Below are 22930 nucleotides of genomic sequence, written 5' to 3' on the forward strand. Positions count from 1 at the left end.
ATCTATGGCCCAAGTACCCACCTCAGTATCTGGCATGGGTGTTAACCCTTCACACACCCACAGCTAAAAGCCCCCATGACAGGGACAGAGCACTGCAGTAGGCAGACTGTCTCAGAAGTGGGTAGTTTCCATGCCCTGAGAAGTCATTGTTCAGCTGGCTGGGAGACACCCCTTTGCAGCACTGCAGCCAAGAGCTTCCTTGAGGGAATTTGGGATTCAGCTGGCTTGAGACACCACATACTCCTTCTCTGCAGAAGCATGTGGTGTCCACAGCCTAGAAAGAGTGGTGCTGCACAGAAGTACCAGAAGCCCTACACCAATCCCAGGGACATTTGGGTCCAGGGCACAGAGGGACTCTGGGAAACCTGAGCTGAAGGGTTAGAAGAATTATACAACTCTAGGGAAAACTCTCCACAACCCAGGGAATGTCTGGGAGAACAGGGTACTAGAGCTATCTTCCTTCCAAACTTCACAGGGCATGCCCCCCATCCACAGGGCAGTCACTCCCCATTGCACATGGAAAATTGGTGCACTGGCTTGAGGGTAAGAGTTGACTTGGTAGTGCCATCTGCTGGTAGGTCAGGGAAAGTGCACTCCACCAAGCTGTAACTCTGTCAAATTATAGATAATTGTTTAAATAAGTCTGCATAACCTAAAAGAACCTTAACAAGATAAGTGATTGCCAAGAGGCCAAAAACAACAGAAAATTATAAAGCATATGAAGAAACAAGAAGATATGGATAAGCCACACACCCAAATTAAAAAAACCAGAGGAGACACAGAATTGGAGCAATTAATCACAGAAATAATCACAAACACCAATATCATGGCTCTAGATATACAGAACATCAAGAAGATCCTAGGAGACCATAAAGAAGAATTTGTAAGAGTAAATTAAAATAACAGATCTTATGGAAATAAAAGATCAAATTTTTAAAATTCCTGAGGAGCATAACACCAAATTTGAGGAAGTACATGAAAGAATAAGTGATTTTGAAGATGGTTTGTGGAAATTGAAAGCACAAAAGAATAGATGGTGAAAAAAATTGAAAAATTTGAAGTGTATCTCAGGGAAATGATGGATGACATGAAGCACAGAAATATAAGAATTGATGGTGTTCCAGAAGGGGAAGAGAATGGTAAAGGAATAGGAAGAGTATTCAAAGACATTGTTGGGGAAAATGTCCCTCCTTTCTAAATGACATAAGTACACAAAACATAGATGCCTAATGAACTACAAATAGAATAAATTAAAAAAAAAACTCACTCTGAGACATATTCAGATCAGATTGTCAAATGCTAAAGAGCAGAAAGTTCTGACAGCAGCAAGAGAGAAGCGATTCACCACATACAAGGGAAACAACATAAGATTAAGTAGTGACTACTCAGGAGCCACCATAGAGGTGAGAAGGCAGTGGTATGACATATGTAAATTCTGAAAGAGAAAAATTGTCTACCAAGAATGTTTTATCCAGCAAAACTCTCCTTCAAATTTGAGGAAGAGCTTAAATTTTTCACAGACAAATAAATGTGGAGAAAATTTGCAAACAAGACCTGCCCTACAATAAATATTAAAGGGAGTCCTAATGGTAGAGAAAGAAAAAAAAAAGAAAGGTGAGAGAGGTCTGGAGAAGGGCACAGAGCTAAAGTGTTTAGTAAGGGTATTTTAAAAGAAATAAAGAGAGAGAGGAAAAAATACATCTGACAAATAAAAAACAAAGGATATGATTGCTGATTCAAGAACTGTCTTCACAGTAATAACATTTAATGTGTATTGATTATACTCCCCAATTAAAATATATGGATTGGCAGAATGGATTTAAAAATGAGAACCATCAATATGTTGCTTACAAAGACACATCTTAGACCAATAAACACACAGAAATTGAAAGTGAAAGGATGGAAAAAATTCATGCCAGCTACAGCCAAAATAAAGTGGTTGTAGAAATATTAATCTCAGATAAAATAGAGTTTAAATGCAAGAATGTCATAAGAGACAAAGAAGGACACTATATACTAACAAAAGGGACAAGCCAACAACAAGAAATAACAATCATAAATGTCTGCGCACCCAATCAAGGTGCCCCAAAGTACATGAGATGGACATTGGCAAACCTGAAGGAGGCAATAGATGATTCCACAATTGTGGGAGATATCAATATGACACTCTCTTCTTTAGATAGATCAACCAAACAGAGGAACAAAAAGGAAATTGAAAACCTAAACAATGTGATAAATGAATTTGATTTAGACATATATAGAGAATTAAATCCCAAATCACCAGGATGCACATTCCTCGCTAGTTCTCATGGAACTTTCTCCAGGACAGACCATATGCATGGCATAAAGCAAGCCTGAATAAATTTTAAAAGATTGAAATTAACCAAGGCACATCCTCTGATCACAATGGAGTAAAACTAAAGTCAAAAACCAAAAAAGATCTAGAATATTCACAAATATATGGAGGTTAAACAACACACTCCTAAAATATAAATGGGTTAAAAAAGAAATTGCTATCTAGAGATGAATGAAAATGAGGGCACAACATATCAAACTTATGGGATTCAGCAAAGGCAGTATTGAGGAGGAAATTTATAGCTCAAATGCATACATTAAAATGGAAGAAAGAGCTAAAATCAAAGAGTTAATGGAATAACTGAAGAAGCTGGAAAATGAACAGGAAACTAATAATAAACCAAGTAGAAGAAAAGAAATAAGTGATATAGAGAAAAAAAATGGAGATAATAAATAAAACCAAAACTCTTCCTTTGAGAAGATCAATAAGATTGAAAAGAACTTAGTTACACTGACAAATTCAACATAGAGAAGACCCAAATAAACAAAATAATAAATGAGAGGGGGGCATTACTGTGGATCCCGAATAAATTAAAAAAAATCATTGGAGGATTTTATGAACAACTGTATGCCAACAAACTATATAATTTAAAGGAAATGGACAATTTCTTGGAAGCACATGGACAACCTAGACTGACCGACCAGAGGAGAAATAGAAGACCTCAACAAACCAATCCCAAGGACAGAGATCCAATCAGTCATCAAAAAGCTTCCCACAAATAAATGTCCAGGGCCAGATAGCTTCAAAGGGGAATTCTATGAAACTTTCCAAAAAGAACAGACAGCAATCTTAAACTCTTTCAATTATTGAAGAAAATGGAACATGACCAAACATACTTTATGAAGCTACCATTGCTTTAATACTAAAACCAGGTAAAGATGCTACAAAAAAGGAAACTACAGGCCCATCTCCCTCATGAATATAGATGCAAAAATTCTCAATAAAATACTTGTGAATTGAATCCAAAGACACATTAACAAAATCATACACCATGACCAAGTGGGGTTCATTTGAGGCGTACAAGGATAGTTCAACATAAGAAAATCCATCAATGTAATGCAACACATTAACAAATCCAAAAGGTAAAATCAAATGGTCATCTCAATAGATTCTGAAAAAGCATTTGACAAAATCCAGCATCATTTTTTTGACAAAAACACTTCAAATGTAGGAATTGAAGGAAACTTCCTCAATATGATAAAGGGCATATATGAAAAGCCCATAGCCAGCATAGTTCTCAATGATGAGCAACTGAAAGCATTCTCTCTAAATTAGGAAAGAGACAGGGATGTTGTCTGACACCACTGTTATTAAACATTGTGCTAGAAATTCTAGCCAGATCAATCTGGTAAGACAAGGAAATAAAAGGCATCCAAACTGGAAAGGAAGAAGTAAAACTGTCATTATTGGCAGATTGTATTACCTTATATCAGGAAAACCCTGAGAAACTGATGACACAGCTACTTGAGCTAATAAACAAATTTAGCAAAATAGCAGGGTACAAGATTAATGCATATAAGTCAATAATGTTCCTATACACTAGAAATGACCTAACTGGAGACACTCAAGAAAAATATTCTATTCTCAACAGCAACTAATAAAACCAAGTACCTAGGAATAAATTTAACCACATATGTAAAGGACCTATTCATAGAAAATTGCATCACTTTACTAAAAGAAATAGAAGGGGAACTAAAAAGATGGAAAAATATTCCATATTCATGGATAGGAAGGCTAAATATCATTAAGATGTCAAATATATCCAAACTCATCTACACATTCAATGCATTTCCAACCAAAATTCCAACAACCTACTTTGCAAACTTGGGAAAGTTAGTTATCAAATTTATTTGGTAGGGAAAGATGCCTTGAACTACTAAAAACATTCTAAAAAAGAAAAACAAAGTGGGATGATTTACACTTCCTGACTTTGTAGCTTACTATAAAGCCACAGCAGCCAAACAGCATGGTATTGGAACAAAGAGAGAAATATTGATTAATGGAATCAAATCAAGAATAGAGAAATAGACCCCCAGATACACAGTTGACTGATATTTGATAAGGCCCTGTTCTAGTTTGCTAATGCTGCCAGGATGCAAAACACCAGAAATAGATTGGCTTTTATAAAGGGGGTTTATTTGGTTACAAAGTTACAGTCTTAAGGCCATAAAGTGCCCAAGGTAAGTCATCAACAATCATGTACCTTCACTGGAGGATGGCCAATGGTGTCTGGAAAGCTTCTGTTAGCTGGGAAGGCAAGTTGCTGGCATCTGCTCCAAAGTTCTGGTTTTAAAATGGCTTTCTCCTGGGATGTTCCTCTCTAGGCTGCAGTTCCTCAAAAATGTCACTCTCAGTTACTCTTCAGGCATTTGTCCTCTCTTAGCTTCTCTGGAGCAAGAGTCTGCTTTCAATGCCCATCTTCAAACAGTCTCTCATCTGCAGCTACTCTCTCAGCTTCTATGCATTCTTCAAAGTGTCCCTCTTGGCTGTAACAAGCTTGCTCCTTCTTTCTGAGCTTATATAGTGCTTCAGTAATTTAATTCTGACCCACCCTGAATGGGTGGGGCAACACCACCATGGAAATTATCTAACCAAAACTGTTGTCCACAGTTGATTGAATCACATCTCCATGGAAACACCCAAAGGATTCCAAAATCAAATCAACACTAATATGTCTGCCCACACAAGCTTGCATCAAAGACAGTGACATTTTGGGGGATATAATATGTTGAACTGGCACAGACCCCCAAACCCACTGAATTGCAACATAACAGTATTTTCAATGAATGGGGCTAAGAGAACTGGATATCCATATCCAAAAGAATGAAAGAGGACCCCCTAGCTCACACCCTACACAAAATTAACTCAAATTGGATGAAAGACTTCAATATAAGAGACAGTATCATAAAACTCCTAGAAGATAATGTAGGGAAACATCTTCAATACCTTGAATTAGGAGGTCACTTCTTAGAACTTACACCTAAAGCACAAGCAATGAAAGGAAAAATAGGTAAATGGGAACTCCTCAAACTTAAAATCATCTGTACCTCAAAGAAATTCATCAAAAAGTTGAAGAGACAGCCAACTCAATGGGAAAAAATATTTGGAAACCATGTATTTTATAAAAGACTGATATCTTGCATATATGAAGAAATCCTAAAACTCAATGACAATAGAACAAACAACTCAGTTATAAAATGGGGAAAAGATACGAAAAGACATTTCTCTGAAAAGGAAATGCAAATGGCTAAACAACACATGAAAATATGTTCATCTTCACTATTGTGGAGATGCAATTTAAGACCACTATGAGATATGATCTCACACCAATTAGAATGCCTGCAATTATCAAGCAGGAAACTACAAATGCTGGAGAGGATTTGGAGAAATTGGAACTCCTATTCATTGTTGGGACTGTATAATGGTACAGCCACTCAGGAGGACATTCTGGCAGTTCCTTAGAAAACTAGATATCGAGTGACCCTTTGATCCAGAAATTTCAGTTCTTGGTATATACCCAGAAGATCTGAAAGCAGTGACATGAACAGATATTTTCACACCGATGTTCATAGCAGCATTATTCACAATTGCCAAGAGATGGAAGCAATCCAAATGTCCTTCAACAGATGAGTGGATAAACAAAATGTGGTATATACCCAAAATGGAATACTGTACAGCACGAAGAAGAAATGAGGTCATGAAACATGACAACATGGATGAACCCTGAAAGCATAATGCTGAGTGAAATAAGCCAGACACAAAAAGAGAGATACTGTATGTTACCACTAATGTGAAATCTGAAAAATGTAAAAAAAAAAAAAAATGTTTTATATTGTAGAGTGTAGCATACCTAGAGATAGACAGCATCTAGTGAAGGGGGAACATAATCAAATAAGAACAAATAAGTTATTGAGGACAATCTTAATATTAGAAGAATGCTCATGAATGACTATGGTTTGCTAATTTTCTTGGGGTATGGCAGAAACATGTTGGAAGCATGTAGTTATTTTAGGTTAATTGTTTCTCTGATTCCTTTCTTTTGTTTCATTTGAAATTTTTTTTTTTGATAAATAAAATTTTAAAAAATGAAATACTAAAAAGAGTGCTACAAACAGATAGGAAAAGACAGGAGAGAAATGTATGGAGAAGAGTGTAGAAATGAGGATTAGAAGTGAGGGTGAATCAAAAGTAATAAGAAAGAAAAAATAAGTTATGACATATGATATCCAAAAGTAAAAATTGATTGAAGAAAGTAAATGCCTTTACAGTAATCACATTAAACGTTAAAGGATTAAATTCTCCAATCAAAAGACACAGATTGGCAGAGTAGATAAAATAACATGATTCAGCTATATGAGACCAACAAGAGACTCAATAGGACCTAAGAGCATAAAATGGCTGAAAGTGAATGTGTGGGGAAAAAAAGGTACATCATGCAAACAACATCCAGAAAAGATCAGGGGTAGCTGTACCAATATCAGACAACCTTGACTTCAAATGTAAAACAATTAGAAGAGACAAAGAAGGACTTTAGGTATTAACCCAAGGGACAATCCAGCAAGATGTCACAATTATAAATATCTATAAACTGAGCTAGAATGCTCCAAAACACATGAGGCAAGCTTGTCAAAAATGAATGGAGAAATAGATATCTCCACAATAATAGTTGGAGACTTCAATACAGCACTTTTATCCATGGATAGAGCATCTGGAAAGAGGATCAATAAGGAAACAAACATATTGAATAACATGATAAATGAACTAGACCTAACAGAAATTTACAGAACATTGTAGCCAGCAACAGCAGGATATATATTTTTCTCAAGTGATCATGAATCATTCTACAGGATAGCCCACATGTTTGGCCACAAAGCAAGTCTCAATGAATTTAGAAAGATAAAAATTATTAAAAAGAGTATCTCACCTCATAATAGAATGAGGTTAGAAATCAATAACAGGCTCAAAGTCAGGAAAATTCATAAATATATAGAGGTTTTACAACACATTTTAAATAACCCTAGGGTCAAGGAAGAAATTATAAGAGAAATCAGTGAATATCTTGAGAGAAATGAAAATGAGAACAGAACACATCAAAACTTAAGGAATGCAGCAAAGGCGGTGCTGAGAGGGAAATCTATCACACATAAGCCTATATTAAAAGAGAAGAAAGAGCAAATATCAAGGATTTAACTGTTCACCTTGGGGAATTAGAGAAAGAACAACAAACTGACCCCAAAGCAAACAGAAGGAAATAAATCACATAAATTACAGAAGAAATAAATGAAATTGAGAACATGAAGACAATAGAGAGAATCAAGGAAACAAGGAGTTGGAACATTGAGAAAATCAATAAATTAGATTGGCATTTAGCCAGGCTGAAAAAGAGATAAAGAGAGGGGATGCAAATAAGTAAAATAAGAAATGGAAGGGTGACAAATCTACTGAACATGCAGAAACAAAGGAGATAATGGGAAGATACCATGAACAACATGCTAACAAACTAAACAACTTAGACAAAATGGACAACTTCCTAAGAAAGTATGAACAACCAACATTGACTCGAGAAGAAATAGAACACCTCAACAAAACCATGACAAGTAAAGAGACTGCATCAGTCATCAAAAAACTCCCCAAAATGATATGTTCATGACCAGATGGTGTCACGTGTGAATTCTACCAAACATTCAAGTAAGAATCTGTACCAATCTTGCTCAAATTCTTCAAAAAAATTGAAGAGGAGGGAAAGCTGCCTAACTCATTTTCTGAAGCTAACATCACCCTGATACCAAAGCCAGACAAAGATACTATAAGTAAAGAAAATTACAGACCAATTCCTTTAATGAATATAAATGCAAAAATCCCCAACAACATATTTGCAAACAGAGTCCTGCAGTACATTAAAAGAATTATACGTCATTATCAAGTGGGATTTATTCCAGATATGCAAGGGTGGTTCAACACAAGAAAATCAATTAACATATACCACATCAACAAATTAAGGAGGAAAAACCACATGATCATTTCAATTGATGCAGAAAAGGCATTTGACAAAATTCAGCATCCTATCTTGATGAGAACACTTCAAAGGAAGAAGGAAACTTCCTCAACATGATAAAGGAAATATATGAAAAATCTACAGCTAACATCATACTCAATGGGGAGAGACTGAATGCTTTACCTCTAAGATCAACAATAAGACAAGGATGCCTATTGTCACCACTGTTATCCAACACTGTGCTGGAAATGCTAGCTAGCATAATTAGAAAAGCAGAAATAATTAAATGTGTCCAAATTGGAAAGGAAGAAGCAAATCATTCACTGTTTGCAGATGGCATGATCCTATATGTAGAAAATCCTGAAAAATCTGTAGTAAAGCTACTAGATCTAATAAATGAGTACAGCAAAGTGACAAGTTATGAGATCAAAATGCAAAAATCTGTAGGGTTTCTATACACTAGTAAGGAGCAACCTGAGGAGGAAATTAAGAAAAAAAAATCCATTTACAATAACAACCAAAAGAATCAAGAATTTTGGAATAAATTTAACCAGAAAATGACAAAAAAAATCTCTAAAACAAATCAAGGAAGACCTAAATAAATGGAAGGAAATATCATGTTCATGCATTGGAAGGCTATATATAAAGATGTCCATTCTACCCAAACTCATTTATAGATTCAATGCAATACCAATTAAAATAACATATATTTCAGAAATAGAAAAACCAAAAATCAAATTTATTTGGAAAGGCAGTGCCCTGAGTAGCTAAAAATACCTGGAAAAAGAAAAATGAAGTGGGAATTCTCACAATACCTGACTTTAAATCATAATACAAAGCTACAGTGGTCAAAACAGTGTGGTAATGGCATAAAGATAGGTATACAGACCAATGAAATTGAACTGAGGGTTCAGAAATAGACCCTCTCATCTATGGAAAACTGGCCTTTGATAAGATGGTCAAGTTGACTCAACTGGGTCAGAGTAGCCTCTTCAAAAAATGGTGCTTTGAGAACAGTATGTACACATACAGAAGAATGAAAGATTACCCTTATCTCACAATTTATATAAACATTAACTCAAAATGGATCAAAGATCTAAACATTAGAGCTAAGACCATAAAATTTTAGAAGATACTGTAGGGAAATATCTTAAAGATCTTGTTATAGGAGGTGGTTTCCTAGACTTTACAACCAAAGCATGAGCAATGAAAGAACAGATAATTGGGACCTCCTGAAAATTGAACACTTTTGCACATTAAAGTTCTTTGCAAGGAAACTAATGAGGCAGCATACAAAATGAGAGATAAAATTTAGAAATCAGATATCAGATAAGGGTTTAATATTCAGAATATATAAAGAGATCCTACAACAAAACAACAGAAAGATAAACCAATTAAAAATGGGCAAAATACATGGACACAGTTTCCTGAAAAGGAAATACAAATGGCTCAAAACATATGAAAAGATGCTCAACTTCACTAGCTATTAGGGAAATTTAAATCAAAACCACAATGAGATATCATATCACACCCACTAGAATGGCCATTATCAAAAAAAAAAAAAAAAAACCAGAAAACTGTAACTGCTGGAGAGGATATGGAGAAAGAGGTACACTTATTCACTGTTGGTGGGAATGCAGAGTGGTGCAACTGCTCTGGAAAGCAGTTCCGCATTTCCTCAGGAAGCTAAGTACAGAATAGTTGTTTGATCCAGCAATCCAATTATTAGGTATATACTCAGAGGAACTGAAGGCTAAGATGTGAATGGATATTAGTAAACCAATTTTTATTTTGGCAATATTAATGTTTGCCAAGAGATGGAAAGAGCCCAAATGTCCATTAATGGATGAGTGGATAAACAAACCATGGTATATGCATATGATGGAATATTATTCAGCTGTAAAGTGGAATAAAATTGTGATGCAAGTGAAAATGCAGATGAACCTTGAGTACATTACATTGAGCAAAATTAGCCAGAAACAAAAGGAAAAAATACTGGATGTTCTAAATAATATGAAGTAACTATTATCAAACAACAAAAGTTCAAATTAAGAACACAGATCATGTACAGATTTCTCAGTAGAAACCATGGAAACAAAAAGGCAGTGGCATGATACATTTAAGATATTGAAAGAGAAAAACAGCCAACCAAGAATTCTATATCCAGAAAAACTGCCCTTTAATATAAGGGGGAGTTTAAAATATTTTCAGACAAACAGTCATTGAGAGGGTTTGTGAACAAGAGACCTGTTCTACAATAAATAGTAAAGGGAGAACTGAAGGCATATAGGAAAATACAGGAGAGAGAGGTTTGGAGATGAGATTAGAAATTAAGACTATCAGCGAGAGTAAAGAGAGAGAGAGAAAATAATATAAAATAAAATTAAATAATAAAATTAAATAATAAAATAAAATAAAATGTATGTATTAGTTAGGGTTCTCTAGTGAAACAGAATCAACAAGAGATATCTAAATAAAAAATTTTATAAAAGTTTCTCACTCAACTTTGGGGATGCATGAGTCCAAATTCCATAGGGCAGGCAGCAAACTGGCAACTCTAATGAAGGTGTTTGATGAAATCCTAAGGCAATGAACTGGCAAGTCTGATGAGAGCATTTGATGAACTCCTCAGGAAATGCTTCACTGGCTAGCCAAAGAAGTGAGGGTCCTCTAACTGTCTTGCTTAAAAGTCTTCAACTGATTGGATTCAATCCAGCAGATTGCATTCTCTCATTGGGGAAGACACACCCTTCATTGATGTAACCAGTCACGGCTCCAGCCAATTGACTGATGATTTAATAAACCAGCCTTCTGGTTTGTTAACCAGCCACAAATGTCCTTGCAGTAATGTTTAGGCCAGTGCTTCCTTGACCAGACACCTGGGCACCATCACATGGCCAAGTTGACACATGAACCTAACCATCACAGTCCACCGTCAACTTGGCAGTTGTACACATCAACTTAAACCATGCTTTGTCTCTAAGTAGAGAACAGACATATGTTTCAGATAATACTCCACTGTCCTGCATACAACCAGAAATGCACTAAATCTCTCCAGATTAGGGTTCAATTCCCTGGGTTACATTAACTCTTAAAATTGATAGCCTTTAACTTAAATATGGTGAAATGGACAATACAGTTTACATCATATGACAAGGGGATAAGATAGATAAGAAAAAAGATATTTGCTTTACAGACAAATACAAACATACTCATAACAAAACAAGGAGGAAATATTTATGCCATCATAGTCCTCATTTCTGTAACTGGTCACATGGTCATAGTTCGTATTTATCACTACCTTCTTCCACTACCCATCCCGTGTTCCCTTTACTCTCAGCAAGCACTTCAACTTGATGTGGTTCTTTGCCTGGTGGGGTGACCAAAACCTTCATTCCTGAAGTTTCTTGGGCATTGGTAGTCCTGCCTGGATTGGGTTTTTTCAGTTTTCCATTGAATTTAATCACAGGACATGGCAATACTAAGAGCCGCCCTAGGGGATCTCCTGTATTCCAGGAAAATTCTTTGCTTCCATTGTGTAGTTGCAGTGCTATTTTCCCTTGAAAGTCAGGATGAATAACTACAGCCAGTACAGAAATACCCTTCTTTGCTTGTTGATTCAGAGGCATAAGAAGCCCAGAGTGGCCAGGTGGCAGTCATAACCTCCAGTTCAATGGAAATATTGTTAGTTTCATGGTGGAAGCACTCCTCCTTTTGGAACTCAGACTTACAGACAAGCAGAGCTTAAGGTTGCAGGAACCAAAGCAAAAAAAAAAAAAATTAGTGGATAACTAGGAGTGATAGTGAGTGGTACCACTCCTGTTTCCACCCCTTGATTCCTAGACCCATGATTCCTGGCTATAGGAGAAAGAGCTCCACAGAGAGGATGCTGATTCAGAGCATAAACAGCCTCCTGGAGAACACTGCTCCAGCCCTGCAAGGTATTGCCACCTATTTGGCACCATAATTGAGTCTTCAACAGGCCATTCCACTGATCTATAAACTCAGCTGCCTCTGGATGATGGGGAACATGGTAAGACAACAAAATTCCATGAGCACGTGCCCATTTCCTCACTTCATTTGCTGTGAAGTGGGTTCGTTGGTCAGAAGCAATGCTGTATGGAATAACATGACAGTGGATAAGGCATTTTGTAAGTCCACAGATGGTAGTTTTAGCAGAAGCATTTTGTGAAAGGAAGGCAAACCCAATCTGGAGTATGTGTATATTGCAGTAAGAACAAATTGCTAACCCTTCCATGATGGAAGTGCTTCAATGTAATCAACCTGCCACCAGGTAGGAGGTTGATCACCTTGGGGAATGGTGCCATATCAGGGACTGAGTATGGGTATCTGCTGCTGGCAGATTGGTTATGCAGCGGTATCTGTGGACAGGTCAGCCTTGGTCAGTGGATATCCATGTTGATGAGCCCATGCATAACCTCCATCCCTACCACCATGACCACTTTGTTCATGAGCCCATTGGGCAATGACAGGAGTGGCTGGGGATAGAGGCTGATAGGTATCCACCAAAAGGGTCATCATATTCACTTAATTATTAAAATCTTCTTCTACTGAAGTCACCCTGTGATGAGCATTCACATGAGATGCAAATATCTTCATGATTTTTGCCTATCAGAATGGTCTACCCACATAGCTCTTCCCCAGTCTTCTTGTCACCAATTTTGCAATCATGTTCCTCCAACTCCCTGACCATCCAGCCAAACCATTAGCAATATCCCATGAGTCAGTATACAAATGCACCTCTGGCCAGCTCTCCTTCCTAGCAAAGTGAACAACCAGGTGCACTGCTCGAAGTTCTGCCCACTGGGAGGATTTCTCCTCACCACTGTTCTTCAGGGACATCCCAGAAAGGGTTTGCAGTGCTGCAGCTGTCCACTTTCGGGTGGTGCCTGCATATCGTGCAGAACCATCTGTAAACCAGACCCCAGTTTTCTCTTCCTCAGTCAACTGATTGTAATGACCTCCCCAAGATGCCATAGATGTGGGCTGAGAAAGAGAAGGTAATGTAGCAGGAGTGGGGGCCATGGGCATTTGGGCCACTTCCTCATGTAACTTACTTGTGCCTTCAGGACCTGCTCAAGCTCTACCTCATATATACCATTTCCATTTTATGATGGAGTGCTTCTGTGCATGCCCAACTTTATGGCTTGGCAGGTCAGACAACAACCAGCTCATGATGTTACTCAGGGCCCATGGTAACTTTGTGGCCCATTGTTAAGCATTCTGTCTCTACTAAGATCCCAATAGCAGGCCAAAAGTTGTTTCTCAAATGGAGAATAGTTATCTGCAGAGGATGGTAAGGCTTTACTCCAAAATCCTAAGGGCCTGTGTTACTCTCCTACAGGAGCCTTCCAAAGGCTCCAAACAGCATCCCTATTTGCCACTGACACTTCCAGCACCAATGGATCAGCTGGATCATATGGTCCAAGTGGCAAAGCAGCTTGTGCAACAGCCTGGACCTGTCACAGACCCTCATCTTGTTTCAGTGCCCATTCAAAACTAGAAGATTTTCTGGTCACTCAGTAAATGTGCTGGAATAGCACACCCAAATGAGGGATATGTTGTCTCCAAAATCCAAAGAGGCCAACTAAGCATTGTGCCTTGTTTTCAGTCATGGGGGGGGGTGCAGATGCAACAGCTTATCCTTCACCTTAGAAGGGATATCACAACATGCCCCAAACCACTGAACACCTAGAAGTTTTACTGAAGTGGAAGGCCCTTGCATTTTTGTTGCATTTATCTCCCATCTTCTGACTCACAAGTACCATACCAACAAATCTAGAGTAGTTGCTATTTCTTGCCTACTAGGTCCAATCAACATGATATCGTCAATATAATGGACCAGTGCTATGTCTTATGGGAGGGAGAAATGATTGAGTTCCCTGTGGACAATGTCATGACATAGGGCTGGAGAGTTAATATAACCCTGAGGTAGCACAGTGAATGTATATTGCTGGACTTGCCAGCTGAATGCAAATTGTTTCTGGTGGTCCTTAGTAACAGCTACTGAGAAAAAACCATTTGCCAGATCAATAACTGCATACCATGTACCAAGGGATATGTTGATTTGCTCAAGCAATGATATAACATCTGGAACAGAAGCTGCAATTGGAGTCACCACCTGGTTAATCTTACTATAATCTACTGTCATCCTCAAAGACCCATCTGTTTTCTGCACAGGCCAAATAGAGTTGAATGGGGATGTGGTGGGAATCATCACCCCTGCATCCTTCAAATCCTTAAAAGTAGCATTAATCTCTGAAATCCCTTCAGGAATCTGATATTGCTTCTGGTTTACTATTTTACTAGGCAGAGGCAGTTCTAATGGCTTCCACTTGGCCTTTCCCACCATAATAGCCCTCACTCCATGAGTCAGAGAACCAGTGTGAGTATTCTGCCAGTTGCTATGTATGTCTATTCCAACAATGCATTCTAGAATTGGGGAAATAACCACAGAATGGGTCCAGGGACCCTCTGGGCCCAGTGTGAGATGGACCTGAGCTAAAACTCCATTGATCACCTGACATTCATAGGTTCCAACTCTGACTGGTGGACCAGAGTGATTTATTTTGTCTCCTGGAATTAATGTTACTTCTAAACCAGTGTCTAATAATCCCCCAAATATCTGATCATTTAATTTTTCCCAATGAACAGCTACTGTGAGAGAAGGCCATAGGTCTCCCTAGGGAATGCTGGGGGGAGATTAATGGTATAAATTTTGGGCAGTGAAACCAGGTCCTTCCCCAAGGGCACCTGCCCTTCCCCTCATGCAAGGGGCTCTGGATCTGTAAACTGTCTCAATTCTGGGAATTAATTAAGGGGCCATGACTCTCTGTTTTTGTAATTCAAGTTACACTTTTGTTCACTTGACCTAGAATTCTTCTGTTTATACAGCTCAAACAAGAATTTAGTAGACTGCCCATCTATTTTGCCATTAGGTGCTCCATGTTCTACTAACCAATGCCATAAATCTCTGTGAGTCAGATTATTTTGACAGCTGCCTCAAACCTGTTTTACATTTTGGTAGTCATGCTCACATTGTCTTTGATGATTAATTGCTGCCATGTGGATTCTGCCAACTCAGGATCTGATTATCACCATTGTGTTTAAGGATTTCAGCTCAGTGACAGCAGTTTCCACAGTAATATCTGACCTACAGAGAAGGGTAACTACAGAGCTCTTCAGGGATGATGGAGCTAGTCTCACAAATTTATTCCTCACGGTCCTGGTAAAAGATGTGTCCTATGGACATTCCAGGGGTGTGTGAGCAGGTCTTCCATGATAAATCCGCTCTACATTCCAATCTCTTTGTATCCTCTCCTCTACATTATACCAGGGCAGTTCTGGCATTTCAACTTCAGGTAATGTTGGCTACCTTTTGATCCACATTTAAGGCCACCACCAATCTGTTAACACACTTTCTAACCCATTGAGATACAATATTAAATGCAGAATCTCTGCTTAGTGGCCCATATAATAAATTCATCCAACCCAACTTTATGTTCCTTCCACCATTATCCCACACCCTTAATATCCATTCCCATGCACATTCCCCTGATTTATGTCTGTATAAATTGGAAAATTCCTGCAGTTATTTTGGAGTATAGCATATTTCCTCATGGGTCATACTTTGTACCTCACCCTTCTGGGCCTGTTGGGACTTTACTCTAGTTATAGGTCTTGAAGCAAAGACTGGTGGTGGGGGTGCATCATGAAAAGAATTAGAAGTGTTCCTCAAGCCCTTTACCTCAGGACACTCCACAGCAATTTAATCTCATCAAACATGATTAGTTGCTCCAGACAAAGGAGTGAGGTCTGCTTCCTCATGGGAGGTGATCACAGGTTTAGCAGGCACTGAAGGGTTAATCTCTTTAGGTGGAAGTTGGATGTCAGGCTCCTCCCAGCAGGCTGGATGTCAGGAAGCTGTTTCCTTAAAGCAGGCTGGAGGTGGGGAGGCTGTTTCCTCAGGACAGACCACTACAGGTATATCTAACAAAAACTCAGCAGTATCCAGGGTTCCAATATCCTCACTGCCATTATTATCAAACCACATCTCCCCATCCCAAGTTTCAGGATCCCATTCTTATCCAATCAATGCCATTTCTTTAACAGCAGGTACCTTTTGAGGTTGAAAATTTAGTTTATGTTGTAAATCTGCTACTTTCACAATGAGACTCTGGGTCTGGTTTTCAGAAATCTCAAGTCTGCAGCCACAGGAAATAAGATTTTCTTTCAGAGAACACATAGAAACCTTTACGTCTGTCATAGAGCACTTCAATTTCAAATTTGAAAATTTAACTTTTCCCTTTCTCTTATAAATTTATCCAGTGTATATAAGAGCAACCAGCCAGCATCATCATACCTCTTGACTCTGCAAAACTCTGTTAAGGTGTCAAAAACACTGTCACCCAGAGCCTTGCTTCATACAAAAGTATGATTAGGAGAATCAAATGGTTATATTTTGCATATCTTCATTGCCAACTCACATCATGGACTGTCAGTGCCATCTTGATTATTGGAAATGGAGTCATTAGTGCCTTTGAATCTCATCAGAGTAGCAAACCAATTGTAAAAGCCCATTTTAAGATTCTGTTCCTCAAGAACCTCTCCTGGTACCAAGTTGTATTAGTTAAGTTCTCTAGGGAAACAGAATCAACAAGAGATATCTAAATTAAAGATTTTATAAAAGTGTCTCACACATCTGTGGGGATGTGTGAGTCCTAATTCTGTAGAGCAGGCAGCAAATTGGCAACTCCAATGACAGTGTTTGATGAACTCCTCAGGAAACGCTTTGCTGGCTAGCTGAAGAAGTGAAAGTACCCCTATCTCTCTTGCTTATAAGTCTTCAACTGATTGGATTAAATCCAGCTGATTGCATTTTCTCATTGTGTAAGACATGCCCTTCAATATTGCCATACTCTAAACAAAGATGAGTGCAAGTTGTTGAAATAAGGCTAGGGGCATGTATGGCACCAGAAATAAAGGTAGAAGATAAAGACCAAGAGTGCATAATTTCATAAGACTAGAGTGGTCAATGATGGTTATTAAATGTACAAATAGAGGAGTGTTTTCAAAAAAAAGGATAACAAATGAATGTCAACATTGCAAGGTATTGAATATTGAAGGTACAAGGGATAAAATACAATCAATGCAAACTAGATCCTATAGTTAATGGTAATATTGGAAGATGCTTCTATTAATTGTATCAAAGGCAATATACCAAGGTTAAATATATGTAAGACATATTATAAGGGAGTGATATGGGATTCTTGGTGATTGTGTTATTGCCTGACTTTTTCATTGGATTTTACTTTGTTTTTATTTTTCTTCTGTATTTTATGTCTTTATTATTCATTTCTTCTCCTTTTCCTCCTTCTTTGTTGAAGAAATGGAAATGTCCTCATGCAGGTTGTGGAAATGAATGCATAACTCTCTGACTGTACCAGGAATCATTGATTGTTTATTAGAATGGATTGTATGGTGTGTGAACAAATCTGTTTAAAAAATAAACAGAGGGACACAAGTGCTGGATAAAATGTGGAGAGAGGGGTGTAACTATTCAACATAGGTAGGGAAGTAGAATGGTATCCCATCTGGAGGTCAGTGTGGTGGTTCCACAGGAAGCTAATTATGTGTTTGCCATATAGTCTTGTAACCCCATTATTGGGTATGTACTGGGAAGAACTGAGAGCAGGGACATGAATGGACATTTCATACCGGTGTTTATGGTGGCAGTATTCACAATTTGCAATGCATGGAGGTTTACTAAGGGTACATCAACAATAAATGGAATGGTGAACTGTGGTTTATACATTCAGTGGAATATTGAGCAGTGATAAGAAGAAATGAAGATGTGAAGTATGCAGCTAGGTAAATGGACCTTGAGGACAGTATACTGAATGAAATATGACAGAAACAAAAATACAAACATTATAACATATCAACTAATATGGACTAACTTTAATGTGCAAACTCTGAGATTAAATCTAAGAGCATAGGTTATCAGGGGAAGGCTTATGGTAAACGTTCATAGATTGTAAGCTCTTACAGCTGTCATATCTATTCATGAGTTGTAATGGTTAATTATAAATTCTGTGATGATGAGCTGTTTGTGTATAACCTGGTCAATCCCTGGAACTTCAGGTTTTTGCCTGACACCTGAGAGTCTGAGTCAGAGTTCAGAAGCTATGAATGTCAGTATTAAACCGTACAGCAAATGTTAAAGAAGCTGAAAAACAGTTCAGATTTTAATTAGAGATATGAACAAAATGGACTTGGTTAGGACTAAAACAAACCAGACTAAAGGGAAAAGGATGATATTTACTGTGTTTTAAAACTTCAACTTCTATGTGAGACCAAAGTAAGAAATGTTCACTTAGTGGAAAATCAATTTTTTCTGTAGCATGCTGTATAATTTAACTTGTATGGTCAGTTTATTCAAACACCATAATTACAAGGAATCTTGAATAGGGGGTGAGATTTGGTTGGTTTGAAGCCCCAATATATCCCAGAGTAATTTTGGCAGAGATTAAAATCATATTTGGAAAGCCCCCCTGAGGGACTGGGGATAAATTGGAAATATTAAACTTCTCCACCTGGGGAATTCCTGATATTCTTGCAAACATTAAGACTACCATTGTAGTAGGCCAAGCTTTCAACATTGGGGCTTGCTCTTATGAATCTTGTTACTGCATAGGAGAGGCTAAGCCAACTTAATTGTGCCTATGAGTCACCCCCAGAGAACCTCTTTTGTTGCTCAGATATGGCCTCTCTCTCTAAGACAGCACTATAGGTAAGCTCACTGCCTTCCCCACTATGTGGGACATGACTCCCAGGGGTGTAAATCTCCCTGGCCTTGTGGGACATGACTCCTGGGGATGAGTCTGTATCTAGCATCAGGGGATTGAGAAAGTATTCTTGACCAAAAGGGGGAAGAGAAATGAAACAAAATAAAGCTTCAGTGGCTAAGAGATTTCAAACTGAGTTGAGAGGTCATTCTGAAGGCTATTCTTATGCATTTTATAGATATATCTTTTTAGTTATTAGTGTATTAGAATAGCTATAAGGAAATACCTGAAACTGTTGAACTGTAATCCAATATCCTTGATTCCTGAAGATGACTGTAGTACTATATAGCTTATGCAGTGTGACTTTGTGATTGTGAAAACATTGTGGTTCATACTCCCTTTATCCAGGGTATGGACTGATAAGTAGAAAAATGGGGACAAAAAGTAAGTGCATAATGGGATGGAAAAGGAGTATGAGGTGTTTTGGGTATTCTTTTGTACTTTTTTTTCTTATTTTCATTTTGTTTCTTGGATTAATGAAAATGTTCAAAAACATTGGTTGTGGTGATGGAAGCACAACTATATGATAATACTGTGAACAGTTATTGGTACACTTTGGATTATTGTATGGTATGTGAATATATCTCAATAAAATTTCATTAAAAAAATACATGAGTTAGGCAAGCCACAGACTAGGAGAAAATATTCACAACCACATCTGACAAAGTACCTGTATCTGGAATATATAAAGAACTTGAAAACTCAATAATTAAAAAATAAACAATCCAATAAAAAGTAAACAAAATACCTGAAAGTATCTTCTTAGTGTGGCCATGGTGGCAAGTGGTGATGATCTGCAGACTGGTGATGTGGAGGAGGACACCTCATAGCTCATCTTTCCCAAAGAGCTTGAAACTGCTGAGACACTTCTCAATTCAGAATTTCACATACTCCTGGACCACCAGAAACAGCAGAATGAGAGTGCAGAGGACTAACAGAAGCTCTCTGAGGTCTTCATGAAGACCTTCAACTACATGGCCCATTTCAGCAGGTTCAAAAACAGAGAGATCATTGCCAGTATCCAGAGCTTGTTGCTCCAGAAAAAGCTGCATAAATTTGAGTTGGCCTGTTTGGCCAACCTTTGTCTGGAGACTGCTGAAGAGTCCAAGGCTCTGATCCCAAGCCTGAAGGGGTGGTTTGAAGATGAGGAGCTGCAACAGATTCTTGATGATATCCAGGCAAAGTGTAGTTTGCTGTATTAATCTCCAAACTTATGGCAGCTTGGGGGCTGACATCCCCAGCCCTGGGGCTGGGGCAGAAATTCTGCCAGAAAACACACGCAAGCTTCCTATGGCTAGAACAACAAAGCTTGGTGTTGGTTTTGTTGCTATCTCAAACTGGACTCTTGGACCTAGGTGGCCATGTCATCTTTTAGAGGGAACTTGCAGTGGCTGTCTATGGCTTTTGAGTGTGCTAAATCTTCCTGAGCCTCTGGGAAGGCTGAGGTGGGACAATTTGTTAATTGCTACACTATTGACTACCACAAAACATGGTATTTGGCCCCTAAATTATTTTTGTGTTTCATGTTTTAATTTTAGTGAATTTATAGGTTTGAAACCAGGCTAGAACATCTAAAACAGGTTTTGGAAAAAGAACATTCTTACCCAGATGCAAAAGGAAAAATTAAACCAGACCAGGATGTTGTTTGGAATTCTTAAAGAGAGGATGACTCAGTGACCGTGAGGGTGTCTTGGTACCATTAGGCCTAACCTAAGAGATGGAGAAGGAGCTCACGTGGAAAGCACTTCCACCTGAAGATGATGCTACAGCCTGTTTGTGTGTGTGGGGGGGAGCATAGCTTTGAGGTTGGGCAAAATGTAAATTTGGAGTAAGTGGTCCTGAAGCACTCATTTTGTTACCATCACAGGTGAAACAATGTTCTCCAAGGCTGGGTGAGTGAACCCTGAGAGCTCTACATTCTAGCTTTGGTTCTTCTGACTGTAAATAGGCCTATTGTCCTCACAATTTGGGGTTTTCTCTTTGGAGCCCTTGCCAGCTGGATATGAACTCATGATCCAAGGAGAAGGCTGGAGAAAGAACACATTTGGCTTCAACAGTCATGAGAGTTTTATGTCAGTGTCTGGCTAAGGCAAAAACAAAACACTCTTATTTTCAGGAAAAAAAAAGAAAGTATCTTCTTACACAAGGTAGCTCAATGGGCCATAAGCACATGTAAAACAATCTTCAGTGGAAATTAAAACCATGATGAGATACAACACATATAGAAAAATGGCTAAAATGAAAAGACTGACAGCCAAATGTTGGTGAGGATTAAAAAAATGCAGTTCTCAATAAATTTGAAAATATTGAAAGTGTGCAAAACTCTGTCCGATCATAATGGAATGAAGCTGGAAATCTATAATAGGTGGAGGACTGGAAAATTCACAAATATATGGTGGCTAAACAACACACTCTTAAACAAGCAGTAAGTCAAAGAAGGAGTTACAAGAGAAATCAGTAAATACTGCAAGGCAAATGAAACTGAGAACACAACAATATCAAACTTGTGAGATACAGCAGTGCTGAGAGAGAAATTTTTGCCCTATATGACTACATTAAGAAAAGAAGAAACAGCTGAAAACTAGGACTTAACTGCACACCTGTTAGAACTAGAAATAAAGAACAAACAAACACTAAAGGGAACAGAAGGAAAGAAATAACAAAGATTAGAGCATAAATAAGTGAAACTGAGTTTTAAAAAAACAGAATCAACAAACCAGAAGTTGGTTCCTAGAGAAAATCAATAAAATTGGCAGAAACTTACCTAGGCTGACAAAAATGAAAGAGAATGCAAATAAATAATATCAGAAATGGGAGGGAGGACATTACTACTGATCCTGCAGAAATAAAAGAGAAAATAAGAAGATACTATAAGCAATTTTATGCTAAAAAACTAGGCAAATTAGATTAAATGGACAACTTCATAGAAACACCTAAACAACCAACACTGGCAAACATAGGCTGAACCTCTACTCACTCAAGAAGAAATAGAAGACCTCAGTAAACCAATCACAATTAAAGAGATTGAATCAGTCATCAAAAACTTTCCAAGAAAGAAAAGCCCAGGATCAGATGACTTCACAGGTAAATTTTGCAAAGCATTCCAAGACAAATTCATATGGATCCTGCTCATCTTTTTACAAAAAAGTTTAAGAGGAGGGAAGGCTACCAAACTCATTCTCTGAAGCAAACATCACCCTAATCCCAAAGCCATACAAAGATGCTACAAGTAAAGAAAATTACAAAACAATCTCTCTAATGAATATGGATGCAAAAATTCCTCAATAAAATACTCACAAATCGAATCCAGTAGCACAGTAAAATAATTATATGCCATGACCAAGTGGGCCTTATCCCAGGTATTCAAGGGTGGTTCAACACAAGAAAATCAGTTAATGTAATGCACTACATCAATTAAGCAAAAGGAAAAACTCACATGATAACCTTGATTGATGCAGAAATGGCATATGGCAACATCCAACATCATTTCTTGATGAAAACACTTCAAAAATTAGGAATAAAATTAAACTATCTCAACATGATAAAAAGCATATATATTTTTAAAAAGCAACTAACATCATACTTAATGGGGAAAGACTGAAGCCTTTTCCTCTAAATCTGGACCAAGACAAGGATTTCCACTGTCTTCATTGTTATTCAACATTGTGTTGGAAGTTCTAGCTAGAGCAATTAGGCAAGAAAAAGAAATAA

At 37.8% G+C, this 22930-nt stretch overlaps 1 pseudogene; it reads left to right on the plus strand.

Annotated features, from left to right (window-relative positions):
• Positions 1-19992: 19992 nt before the first annotated feature.
• LOC119522257 lies at positions 19993-20421 on the plus strand (annotated as a pseudogene).
• Positions 20422-22930: the final 2509 nt, after the last annotated feature.

Source organism: Choloepus didactylus, chromosome X (assembly GCF_015220235.1).
Source record: "Choloepus didactylus isolate mChoDid1 chromosome X, mChoDid1.pri, whole genome shotgun sequence".
In the NCBI taxonomy this organism is placed as follows: Eukaryota; Metazoa; Chordata; class Mammalia; order Pilosa; family Megalonychidae; genus Choloepus; species Choloepus didactylus.